This window comes from Ailuropoda melanoleuca, chromosome 2 (genome assembly GCF_002007445.2).
Source record: "Ailuropoda melanoleuca isolate Jingjing chromosome 2, ASM200744v2, whole genome shotgun sequence".
Classification (NCBI taxonomy): Eukaryota; Metazoa; Chordata; class Mammalia; order Carnivora; family Ursidae; genus Ailuropoda; species Ailuropoda melanoleuca.
The window spans coordinates 157,163,051-157,175,900 of NC_048219.1; the positions used below are offsets into that span (position 1 = coordinate 157,163,051).

The 12,850-nt window shown below is 44.5% G+C and overlaps 1 protein-coding gene across 4 annotated transcripts in view; it reads left to right on the forward strand.

Annotated features, from left to right (window-relative positions):
• Positions 1–12,850, forward strand: part of MYO1B (myosin IB) — a 174,364-nt gene that overhangs the window by 18,403 nt on the left and 143,111 nt on the right. The gene's annotated exons all lie outside the window — the stretch shown is intronic.

Here is a 12,850-nt window from a genome sequence, read left to right on the forward strand (position 1 = left end):
AAATACTTTAGAATGTACTTAGAGATATCTAAGGTATGTATTATGGTGCATTTGACTTTAAATTCAGTAATGCTTCCAACATGAGAAAAATTAGAAAAACTTTGGCTCAGAAAATACTTCCTAATTCTGATTGTTGATTTTAATCAACTTAGGTAAAGTAACCCACTGCAATGTAGCTATTTTCTTTAAAAATTCTTTTTTAATGACAAAGTAGTTCCGCCTTCTCAATTTACATCATCAGTGTCTTTTTTGGAAACATCTTAGCTATTTTTGTTTGATCAATTCTCAAGTAATAAACACTCATGAAATCCTAATGTAAGTGTATAAACATCTCTCCCTTTGATTACATAGTTTATTTATTAGATTTCGTTTCAGTCGATAACGGCTTGAGGAAGTTTCTGAATTTTTATTATTCTAAAAACCTTTTTCTTAACCACAAGTACAGAGACATTACCGAAGATGCAGTGTTGAGTAATGTGTATTTTTCTTCTTTTACTATATAGGTTTCTTAATTTTGTAATCTTTAAACCCCTTTTTGCTTTCATAACTAGATGGACTCATTAAAATCACCAGTGCCATTTTGCAGCTAGCCATATAGTTGTAAACAGAACACAGTCCCACATGCCTTGATGCCTGTGGTTATGAAGATCCTGTTGACTCCTTGCATTTCCTTCAGTGCTGTGTATGGTTAGACCCTTAGGACATTTTTTTTGCTGGTGAGGTCAGAATAAAGAGCTACTTTCCTGAACCTCTGAGTAAATGTCACTGAGAAAGATTCTTGTGGACTGGCATTCTTGGTCTTTAACATTCTTTATAACCAGACAAGGATGAATGTTCACTGAAAAATTAAGGGACTCAGTCTTCCCAGATTTGAGCATTTTTTGTTGACTCGGTAATGACAGACTGGGTCAGGATCTTAGGAGATGATGTATTCCCCATTTGTGGGGAAACTGAGGCTCAGTGTTGGCAGTGTGCCCAAGGTCTCACTCTGAGCTAGCTGTAGAGCTGAGTCTATAACTTGGATCTCCTGGGTGTTTTTTCTGGAGCCACTCTAGTAGTCATTCTAACCTCTGTGAATTGTAGAAGGCAACAGCTGATGTTTTCCTGAGAGCTAACTTGCTTCCTTACCCTAAAGAACAAGTGCACTAAATTCAATACATTTCCCTCCACTGTCCCTTAAAAGAGCCTGAATGATGGGAAGGTACCTTTTTAAGTCTGCTGTGGTGTACCCTGGTCTGTTTTCTTGTGAGCATCTTTGTTCAGCCAGATGTCTTAAAAAACCAATCCATAGGGACTCCCAAAACTGACGGGTACAGGAAATCTTATGTGAATGCCCACCAGGTGCAACGCACTGGACTTTTAATTATAAGGGAGTACCTTGAGTGATGGGATGGTAGGATCAAGTATAAAGAGAACAGAAAGAACGAATCTACAAGCAGTGTCAGCAGGTCAAGGGGGGCAAGGGACAGAATGACTTGGTGAGGCTCTTAGCACGTGGGATGGGATCTGGACCCTCTGATTAACAAGCCACTTCATTTGGAAGGAAAGTTGGTTTTCCCCAGCTGGCTGTATTCAGTTTAATATTCTCTGGCCTTACTTGGTGTCTGTGCACCGGCCAGGAACAAATCCAACCTGTCAGGTGTGTCAGTTACATTTGAGCACTTTTACGTTCACCTAAGGGGTCCTGGGGCCTTAGGTTTGCCAATCTAAACACATTCGGCTTCTTGGAATTTTTTTATCCACCTTGAGGGAACACATTGAGAAGTCTATGGGTTGTAATTAGCATATCCCACGCGCAGCTGAGTTTGTGTTTCTGGCCATAATAGAAGTTTATGGTTTTTGGCTACCTTGTCCCATAGGAACTTATAGGACTTTTCAGACGTTAGCTCATTAATTCTCCTAAGACCCAGTGTGAGTAAGATAGTGTGGCCATAGGTTCCCCCTAAAGCCAGACTGCTTGCTGTCCACTCTAGACCTTCTAGGATTTTGGCCAGTGAGGGGTGCCAGGTTGGGGGTGGGTGGTGGGTGGAGAGGAAGGGCGGGGGGTGGCTTTCGGACCCCGTTTTAGTGGTGGATGGCATTCTCTGGTGTTGCCTTGCCCTTTGGCATTTTCCTGCCGTGAGTCTGCAGAGCTTCCTCCAGGCAATGACGCTGGGGACAGTGATGTTGGCTGCATTTGCTCCTCAGGGTATTGAACCCCATGGTATGACTTTTGCAAATGAGGCAACTCTGTAGGTTATTAACCTCGGATACACATGCCGGTAGGTGAGCTGTTCAGGGTTGGAAGAAATGGGCATGGGGAAGGGAGGGAACTAGAATTCAGTGAGATCCTGCCCTCTTAGGGGCTTTGCTTTCTTAGCCAGGCTGCCTAGTAACTCTGGGGAATGGATGTTGTCATCCCTGAGTTTTTGGGTCAGAAATTCAAATCCCAGAGGTGAATTAATTCCCTTGGGTTCGGACCTAGGACTGTGATCCAAAGCCTGTGTTGTACCATATTGGGGCAGATCAAAAGGGAATTCTCAGGCATGGTAAACTCTTGTTACCAAACTACCGTAGAAAATGACTCTCCCCAGTGTGGAAGTGAAGCTTCTCTTTAAAAAACTGGGTGTGTTGCAAAGAGTTTGCTGACTTCGGAATTAGATTGATGGGTGCATGTAATGGAATAGGTGTGAAAGACCATATGGAGCAGTCAGGAAAGCTTCCTCCTTGCCCTGCCTCTTCCAGAAACCAGTCGTGCCACACCTCCTGGGTCCATTTCTCTCTCTCCTAAGAGAAGGACTTGCCTAGGATCCAAACACATTTTGCTCAGACATCAGAAGAGATACTTTGTAGCTTGTAATCCAAAACCTTCAGCATTGCCATAGCAGCCACTGTCCTGTTTGACTCAAAAATCCTTCTAATTAGTCTAGATAATATCCTCCCCATTTTCACAGTTGGAAAAAACTTTGTTTTTAACCTGTCATTTTACGGATTGTAAAGTTCTACGCTATCTTTCAAATCCTTAATAACTGGCCAGTTCCTAGGATTGAAGGTAGCTGAGCTCCTGGTTGGTGGTGTTTGTTGGTAGGCCAGCCTTTTTACACCCAGACGGAAACAAACCTTGACTTTGACACTGGGTGGTTCCTGGCCACTCTGCCTATGGGGTGATACCCCCTGGGGTGTTCACTCTTACATCACCAGAATGTTGAATTAATTGCCCCTCCCCTTCACAGAGCTTTTTAGGATCAGAGTCTGGCTTCCTGGCTTATGGGCTTCCATATGCTTCTGGATAGTTGTTTTCAGTCCCTGTCCAAATCATGCTATTTTATCGTTGTCTGATAATTTAATGTTAATTGTATTACCCAGAGTTTGAACACAAGACAACTTACTAGATAGAAATTGCTATTAGTTGGGCCCATTTCTCCCCTAATCCAAGATTCTAGCAAAAACCGCCCTACCAGCAATCCATTAAATGTTCATAACAAAAAGCTATAGAGAAAAGGGGGGACCTTCAAGATGAAGTGGCTTTAACTGTGGAATAAAGAATTGGGAAATCAGATAACGGTGTTTTGTGTAGTTAACACTGTGACGCGAAACACCTTACGTGAGTTTCCGTAAGGAAGTGTTTTGATAGGAGTGCAAATCATCATCACTGAGACCTTTCACAACTGCATGCTGGGGCCCACCTTCTCATTTACCCCGGGGAGCCCTGCAAAGCACCGTCTGTGGTTCTCTGCCCCTTCCCCCCGACTCTCCTCTTCTTTGAAAACCTTGCTACTTGAGAAAATTGTCCTTCCACTTGCCCTTTAGGTTGGCAGGTACTGAGAAGCCGTGTTGCTCTTTGGTTTCCGTCCCGTCTTTCACATTTTCTGTGCATCAGTTGAAGTTCTGTGCTCATTCTACGTCTGTCGTGGCCTGGATGGGAAGGGCAGAGTTGACGGAAACAGTCTTGGCAGGAAGAGCAGCCTGTGTGTCTCTGATGTGCATTCATGCCTTTGCTGTGCACTCCAGAGCCCTGTGTGCCTGCCACTGTGCCAGCCGGGGCCGGGGGGTCACTCAAGCTTTCCCCAGGGAGGCGGACACCTGCAAACGCACCGCTGCGCAGGACATCTGCTGGCTGCTCCGCACGTGATGCCTGTGAGGCGTGGCCGCTTGCTCTGGTGTAGGTCGGGGAGCATTTATTTAAGGCACGAAGCTTAGCCGAACCTCTTGAGAACCTACTGCTAGAACCACTCTCAGCACGTAAAGCAGCTTTTCTGTCTGTCCCCCGTGGTCCCAGGCTGCTTCTCTCTGCACTTGTGTCATTCCTCTTCTCGGATTAGCTTCCGAGGAAGCCCAGAGTGTGGCAGAGGCTCCCCTGAATGGGACACCCCGTCCCCTGGAGGCTCGTTGACTTCCTCATGCACCCGACGATGGCTGCTGTCCTAATTCCACATCCTTTTTTTTTTTTTTAAAGATTTTATTTATTTATTTGACAGAGATAGAGACAGCCAGCGAGAGAGGGAACATAGCAGGGGGAGTGGGAGAGGAAGAAGCAGGCTCACAGCGGAGGAGCCCGATGTGGGGGCTCGATCCCATAACGCCGGGATCACACCCTGAGCCGAAGGCAGACGCCCAACCGCTGTGCCACCCAGGCGCCCCCTAATTCCACATCCTTGGAAGCAGGCGTACTTTGGCCTGGTGTAGAGCCTCAGCGCTGTTCACGAAGGCCTGGCCGAAGGAGCTGGCGGAGGCCTTGGCATCTTCGTGTGTGGCGTGTGTTGCCTTGGCTGGGAGGCCCACCAGGGAGGACACTGGGGAGAAGGCCAGGCTCAGGTTGTGAAGTCTTGATCTCTGAGAAGGAATTACTGTGCGTGTGGTAAAAGATAGCTAACATAAAACTTAGCATTTTAGCTTTTTTTTTTTTTTTTAGATTTTATTTATTTATTTGCCAGAGAGAGAGAGAGCGCGAGCTCAGTCAGGGGGAGTGGCAGGCAGAAATATCTGGAGAAGCAGACTCCCTGATGAGCAAGGAGCCCAAAGTGGGTTTGATCCCAGGACCCTGGGATCATGACCTGAGCTGAAGGCAGACGCTTCACCGACTGAGCCACCCAGGCGCCCCAGCATTTCAGCCTTTTTTAAGTGCATCGTTCCATGGCACGGAGTGCACGCGCCCTGTTGTGCATCCATCATCATCGTTCCTCTCCAGAACTTTTTTATCTTCCCAAACTGAAACTCTGCTCGTTAAACTACAGCTTCCCATTCTGTCGCGTAGCCAGCATTCTGCTTTCTGTCGCTATGAATTTGACGACTCTAGTACCTCGCGCAAGTGGACTCATGCAGCGTTTGCCTTTTGGCAACTGGCTTGTGTCACTTAGCGTGATGTCGTCCGGTTTCATCCATTTGGTGGCCTGTGTCACAGTGTCCTCATTTCTTAAGGCTGAGTACTGTTGCACTGGATGCACACAGCACGTTTAGTTTATCCGTTCATCCGTGGATGGACACTTGGGTGGCCTCCCCCTCTCGACGGTTGTGAATGATGCTGCTTTGAATATGGGTGTGCAAATATCTTTCTGAATCCCTGCCTTTATACCCCAGAGTGGACCCACCGGTTAAAAGCGGTGGGGATATTATTGGTGTACCTTCATTAAGTTCCACAGCTCTTCCAGATCGGTTTCACATTCCTACCTGGAGCCAAACATATATCAAAATTTAGAAATGTATCAAAGTTTATATCAAAATTTATCAAACCAGAAACGATGGCCAATTCTTTGGTTATAAAAATCAGGTTTCATCAGGATTCAGATGAATTCAAAAGGATTTAGACTAAAATGTGAGGGTGTTAAATTTGGCTTGTATTTTGCTCAGCTACATTTTCTGATTTTTTTTCCATATAGTGAATATGTGTTGTTTTTAATCATTAAAAGGTCATTTGAAATTTCAAAAGTGGTTTATTTTCTTTTCCTGACTCTTATTGGGCTGGGACCTCCTGGAGGGGGTGGTGTGGGGAGGGGGACATGCCATGATGATTCTCAGTGTGTCCAGAGCACTTAACACAATAATAGAGACCAACAGGATTCAATCCTGTAAGTGGTGGTTGAGCTGAATTGCATGGAAATGTAATCTAACTGCTCTCAGAGAGGAGATGTGTGCTATTTTAAAAGATCGAGGAAGGAAATTCCAGTTTTTTTTAGTCATTTAAGCTCATTGTATTAGGTACTGAACCACATCCTATAGACTTGGCCCCTCTTTTGCCTTTGTTTTGCCACCAGGATTTGCTGAGATTTATTTTGTTCATGAAATCTTGCCACATTGGCCCAGTTTGGTTACTTAAATGTGCTTCTCATGTTATTCTTAAAAGCTTTAGTGATCTCTTTGGGAGTCAAATGGCTCAATTCTGTTTCCTGTCCTTTGTGGGTAATATTATGTTTTCAGAGGTATGGATCAAAGTGGCTGGAGGCTGCAGTCATTTTTTGCCTTCTGGTCAGACCAACCATGGCAGCTGCAAGAACGTGCATTATTGAACGATTCAGTTGTCAGTCGTACATTTGCGTACTTGTTTCCCCTTTGTGTTTCTCTGAATGCCTACCATGTGCTAGGGCAGCGCACTGTGCCTTTGGGGAAATGCGGGAGAATAAGCTATGACTCCTGATGCCAAAGAGCTGATTCTCCAGAAAAAGGGGCTATCATGCATACATGACCCCCCTGCAAGGAGGTCAAGAGTGGAACCAGGGTCAGATTGGGACCATTGTTACTATGCTAAGAAGACTCCCGGAAGGTGCTGCCTCTGAGCTATACTGCTAATGACCTTATAATAGATGTGTTTTCCACGTCCTCATTTCCAGCTGCCAAAGCAATAGAGCTCTGCTCTCAGTAAGTTTTCCAGCCAAGTGGTTTTTATGGCTTTGCTTTAAAAATTCCCTCAACTTTAAAATTATGCTAATGACTTGATATTAATCCTTGTTAATCACCGCACCCTCAGTTGTGATCTGTGAATGTCCTTTCCAATTTTACAGTAAAACTGTTTCAACTTAAAATATATACGTTTGTTCTCATCTGTGTTAGCCTAAGAATTTTGAATAACATGGGAGATCACTGGATGCCTTAGTTTAGCTTTTCCTTCATCTTTTCTTAATTGTTATTCACTTGTTAGTAAATTAATCAATTATTAACTTGGAATAGCTTTTCACTGTTGCTGTTCGATACGGAATGGAATGACCATGCACTTCTCAGGGATGTGCCGTCTGGTCTGGCTGTGTCTGTGTGCAGGGCTCTTGGCTTGGAGATGCTGGTCTTGACTCTGAGCACAGATGACATTAACATTGTAGGTGGCTTGTAATTTAAGGTTAAGTATGAGGCTTCACGTAGGCATTTTAGGATGCTTTCGAATGTTTATGCTGCATTTTCTTTTGGATTTTGAGGACTTTTTGAAATGATGCTCTCAATATTTTAAGCGGTATTTTTACACTGAGAAGATACCAGTAAATGAATTGGTATACATTGAAATATAGGTAGTAACTTTGGAAATTTATGAGATGAGAGTAGGTCTGGGAAAGAAGAGTTGCAATCATATATTTTGTTTTTCTTGGATGGACAAGCAGGTGGAAAGCTGGGGTGTCCGTGGAGTCATCCCTGCAGTAGCAGGTGGGCTGGTGGCTGGGCTAGATCAGCACCTTAGATAAAGAGACCCTTCCTTCCTGTAGGCTCCTCCGTGCTTCCTCCAAAGGCCACTCCCATGATAGTACTTTGTAGATTGCTTTCACCAGTACTGGGAGAAAAAGGTTAGGCTTTACATAATAATGAAGCTGTAACAGTGCTATAATCCTGTATGTTGGGCCCTGCACGTAGCGTTCCTGTCAGTTAGGGATCCCGACTGTGTGCAATGCAGGAAGGATGTAGAGACTCAAAAAATTGCCGAGAGGTTGGAAGACCAGGAAGGATACGGGCTTGGAAGATAGCCAGGAACCAAAGAAAGGCTGGAGGCCTGGGCAGCAGGATCCATAGCAGAAGCCTTGGCTCCGGGACCTCCTGGGCTTCATGCTGTGGCCGTTGCTACAGTGAGTGATGAGTATTCCCGCCGCCGTCACCCCCAGCTTTCACCATCACCCAGGACTCCCGATCCCAGGACCATGTGATTGGCTCTCCTTGGGGTGGAGACGGCACATCTGCCTCCTCCGAATTCTGCAGTGGGAACTGGGTACTTCTTCTCAGTAGATTACTTGTCATCATAAGGTAACTGGGGACTCCCTAAGAGGGAGATTAGGTACCAGTAGGAGTAGGACTGTGTACTGGATAAAGACAAATGTCAACAGTGGCTGTCCCCTTTGGCTGCCCAGCATTCATATACACCTTTCTCACTGTACTTATGCTTATGAAAAGAATATGCTTTGGCAGGGGCTGCCATGCATAGTGGTTTGTTGTGGTGGTTCTTAGGAGTTGGAGGTCTTGGGATTGACTCTCTTAAGGATCAAGTCGTTGTTAAGTCCTGTCAGCCACACTTCTTTGGCTGCATAGATCCCTTAAAAGTGTTTTGGTATTCTAGATTTCTTTGCTTCCATGGACTAGTAACCACATCAGAGATACTGCCAACTCCCGAGGTTTGAACCTAGAACTTGGTCTGAGAACTTGTCTCCTGGCAGTGGGATCTAGCTGTGGATGGTCTGCAGAGTGTCTTAGCTCTTGGTTCGTAGAATCCCCCAGAGGAGTAAGAAGTGGACGGAGCAGTAGAGTGGATGATGCCCCTCCTGTGCTACATCTTCATGGTGGAGTGCTATCCCTGCCTCACGCCATGGAGACAGAACAGGTGGCGCTTAGGACAGGTCACGTTTCCTCCGCGTTTCCCACCTCCAGCTGGAGTGACTCCATTTAGCAGCCCACTCTGTTCTCTGCTCTGGCTTTCAGACAGGCCAGTTTCACAGCAAGCCTGTCTTTTTCTTGTAGATCCCTTAAGTAGCCAACACATACTCCAGTGTCTGAATTTTTCTTAAATTCTATCAAGTTGGAGGCACAAGGTCCAAGGCATAAGGCACGACAAGCCACGGTTTTATTTTTTTTAAATTTTTTATTTTCTTGAAGATTTTATTTATTTATTTGACACAGAGAGAGACAGATAGAGAGCACAAGCAGGGGGAGCAATAGAGGGAGAGAGAGAAGCAGGTTCCCCGGTGAGCTGGGAGCCCAATGCGGGGCTTGATCCCAGGACCTTGAGATCATGACCTGAGCTGAAGGCGGCAGATGTTTAACTGACTGAGCCACCCAGGTGCCCCAAACCACGGTTTTAATCAGTTGTTCGCTATCACATATCAAAGGTGATGATCTTGCCAGTCCAAGATAGTAGGTCTTCACGCTCCCCCCCCTTCCCGCTCCACCTTGTGGCCTTGGCTAAGCCAGTCCGTGCTCCTTTGTGTGTTACTTCTAACACTCCACTTCCTTGTACCAGCTTCTTCTATTAGGGAAGATGTTTTCTATTGCAAATAATAGAAAATCCAACTCAAACAGTTTAAACAATAAGGGGAACTAATTGGCCTCTGTGTGTGTAGACTTAGGAGCTGTGGAGCAGGTTTCAATTGCAATTTGATCTAGAGGTTTGTGATGTCATTAGGGCTCCTGCACTAATTCTCAGTTATTTTTTTTTACCCTGCTTTCCTCCATGTGTTGCCATCCTCCTCAGACTAACCCTCCCCCAAGCCCCCGCCACGAAAGCAGACATGACATGGCCATGGCGGTTTCATGTATCACATCTGTAAATCCTGCCATCCAGAGGTGGAGAGAGCCTTTGTCCTAATATACCAAGCCAAAGCCTGAGGCTGGCTGGTATGACCGGCCCTGAATCGATTACAGTGGCCGGAATATGGTAGTGTGTTGATTGCCTCAGTCTAGATTGTGTGCTGTATTCCTGGCACATGGGATAAAATTGACTTCCTTAGAACAACATGGGGTTCTGTGGAGGTCTTGGGAAGGTTGAAGATAGACATATATGTGTCAAATAACATGTATCCTCAGTGCTTTACGTACGTGCTCATTGGATTCTCCCATTTGACTTCCTCTGATAGTTTATGGAAATACTGAGTCAGTGATTGTGAGCCAAACCAAGGATGGATCCAGTAGTCACAGTAAGGGGAATTGGTCCATTTGTAGGATGCGAGGGAAGTGCCTCTATGCCGTTTTTCTCTGTGTCCATTTTTACCCTGAGAATGAAGGGGGTGGTGTGGGTGTCACTGTTTCCTCCCCCAAAGTACTTGGATGCTAAAAAAGACAAAACAAATCCGAAATGAAACAAAACTATGCTTGGATAACTGAATGCTGGTATCACCTTCTCAGCTGATTTACTTTATTGGTGTGTTTTGGTTTGCAAAGGTTTTGTTTTCAGAATTTTTCACTTATACCAATTCCCTGTAGCTCAGCATTTGTTTTGTCCTCTCCCCCACTTTGGATTATGAAGTTGGGATAGAAGTGTAAAAATTAGAACCCATACAAACCTGCTTGAAACTTGTATTTGAAAAGATGGTAAAACAGGTTTAATTACAGAGAAAGATTGCTTAATTATTGTTACCTGCAGTGAGGTCCTTGTCTTTCCTCCACAGTTTCCATAAATAGACTTCAGCTCCAGCCCCCGGGGCAGAGAGTTCCCTTTCAGCCTCTTTGCTTAATTTAAATTGCTGGTTTGAGGTGGTTATTTTTGAAACCCTTCTCAAGTTGACTTCCCCCTTAATCCCTAAACCTTCTTCCCTCATCTGCCAAATTATATGTAATGCATCGCAGATAGAGTGCTTTTGGCATTTCATGAGTCTGAGAACTTGAAATTTGATTTCAATGTTAATTTATTGTGACAGAGGTTGGGCACTCATGTTCCTATTCCCGTGCACGTCTTTCCATGGATTTGGCATGAGACCAGCTGCTCTCCTGGGAGTCTGCTTCTCCAGAGAGCAGCAGGTGTCCCCTCTCCCACCCGTTTTGTTTTAAAACAGAGCCTGGCCTCGTTCAAAATGCACGAAACCATTCTGTTTTTGGGTTTTAGTGATACCTAGGGCCATTTATTCTGGGTGTAGTTGGCGTGAAATAAGTAAGTATATGTTAATGAAAAAGTTAACTCCATTTTTCTTCTTTTGAATATTAAATACTTCCTTAGTGGGTTATTTTTGTTTATAAGAGACCTTTCCTCTCTGCTGCTTTTGGTCTCTCTTTTCTGGCTTTTTCAGTGTACACTTAAAATTTTTTTTTCTAATAGGGTCAGCAGTAAAGGATGTGTTTGTGGATTCATATAAATCACAGTAATTAATAATAAAGAGTTATATAATTCTCACCCCATTGCAGTTCTCTTGCAAATAGCCCAAGTAAATATAGTTTGTTGCCTGTAGGAGACCTACTAGATATTCTAGGCTAGAATAGGAAGACATGTATTTAAATTGCTATCCTAAGCAAGCAGACCAACCTTTGTGTAAGGTGTAATATGCATGGGTGACTCCTTAATGAGAAGAAGTAAATGTACTTTCCCCTCAGTATTAGGGGCATGAATATATCTGAGTATTTATTAGTGTCCTGAAGTATTGTTTAGTATTAGTCTGCTGAAAGTATACACAATTGTCTTCTGTGTCAGAAGCATTTAGAGGGAATGTCTCAGATGAATGTGATCGTACATCCTGGTAATGTTAGAAAAAGTGACATAAAACACTCTAATTTCCTATGTTCGTATATTTGAAAGGAGTTTAGGACTCTTGACAGCGATCAGATTTGAGGGCATGGGGATTTAACATTCTGCTTTAGGGCGGCACCATTCACGTTAGTGGTGAGGGGAGAATGCTGCCTTTGTAGTGTGTCTGTTTCCCCTTCGTAGGCTCGCAGACCCGGCTGAAGGGAAACTAGTATTTCTGGTCTATTCATTGCATGTTCGTTTGATTTCGGCGTTGTAGTGGTGTGTCTGTTGGGGTGAGAATGAAGAACGTTGAGGTCAGTCTTGGCAGGTTATATAGGCAACCTCTGATTTACAACAGGGTTGTGTTCCTTTATGAGTAAGGGTTGACGCCTGCAATGAGGTTTCCCCCCATAGGTGCCGAGTTAGAAGTGGTGATTGAGTTCTTTAACACAAAATGTAACGCACTCTTAAGAAATCATAAGCAAAATTTCTTATCTCTCTGAGCTTCCTTATCTTAAAATGGGGATAATGATACCAGTAGCTACCTCATAGAGTTTTTGTGAAGATGAAATGAATGAAGGCATATGAAGTTCTGGATACAGTGTCTGATAGGTAGCAAGTACTCAAATGTTAGTATCATCTTAAAACCACTGTTTCCTGGGAAAATACATTCTGAGTTTCATCATGGAGTACTGAGAGATACCATCTTGAGGGAAGCAGGTTCTTACAAGTTGAAGTCTGACATTGGTATGCAAGGGCTGGTTGAAAGGGGTGGGTTGGGTCCTCTTGCTAGAGTTTTGCAACCTCTGGCTGGGAGAGGGGATGGTCTAAAGAGGTGCAGACTTCCACTTACAAAATAAAAAGGTGCAGGGATGAAAAATACAGCATAGGGACTATAATCGATAATACTGTAATAACTTTATAACAATACTGTAAGAACACTTTCTGTGGTGAGCATTTTGTAACGTGCATCCATGTTGAATCACTATGTTGTCCACCTGAAACTAATATAATATTGTATGTCAGCTATACTTCAGTTAAAAGAAAAGAAAACAGAGACCCTGGTTTCCCAGTGGCTTCTTCTGTAGACAGACGTAGCCTGGAATGGTGGACTGGGAGGGAGGGTCGAGCGTATGGGGCTTCCAGCGGCCTGGCAGCGACTGCAGCCAGCCCCGGGCCTCCTGACGTGGGTTGGAGGGGAGGTTACGGTGCTCGAGAGGCAGATGAGTGCCATTTGAAACTACCGGTGTTTCATTTCTC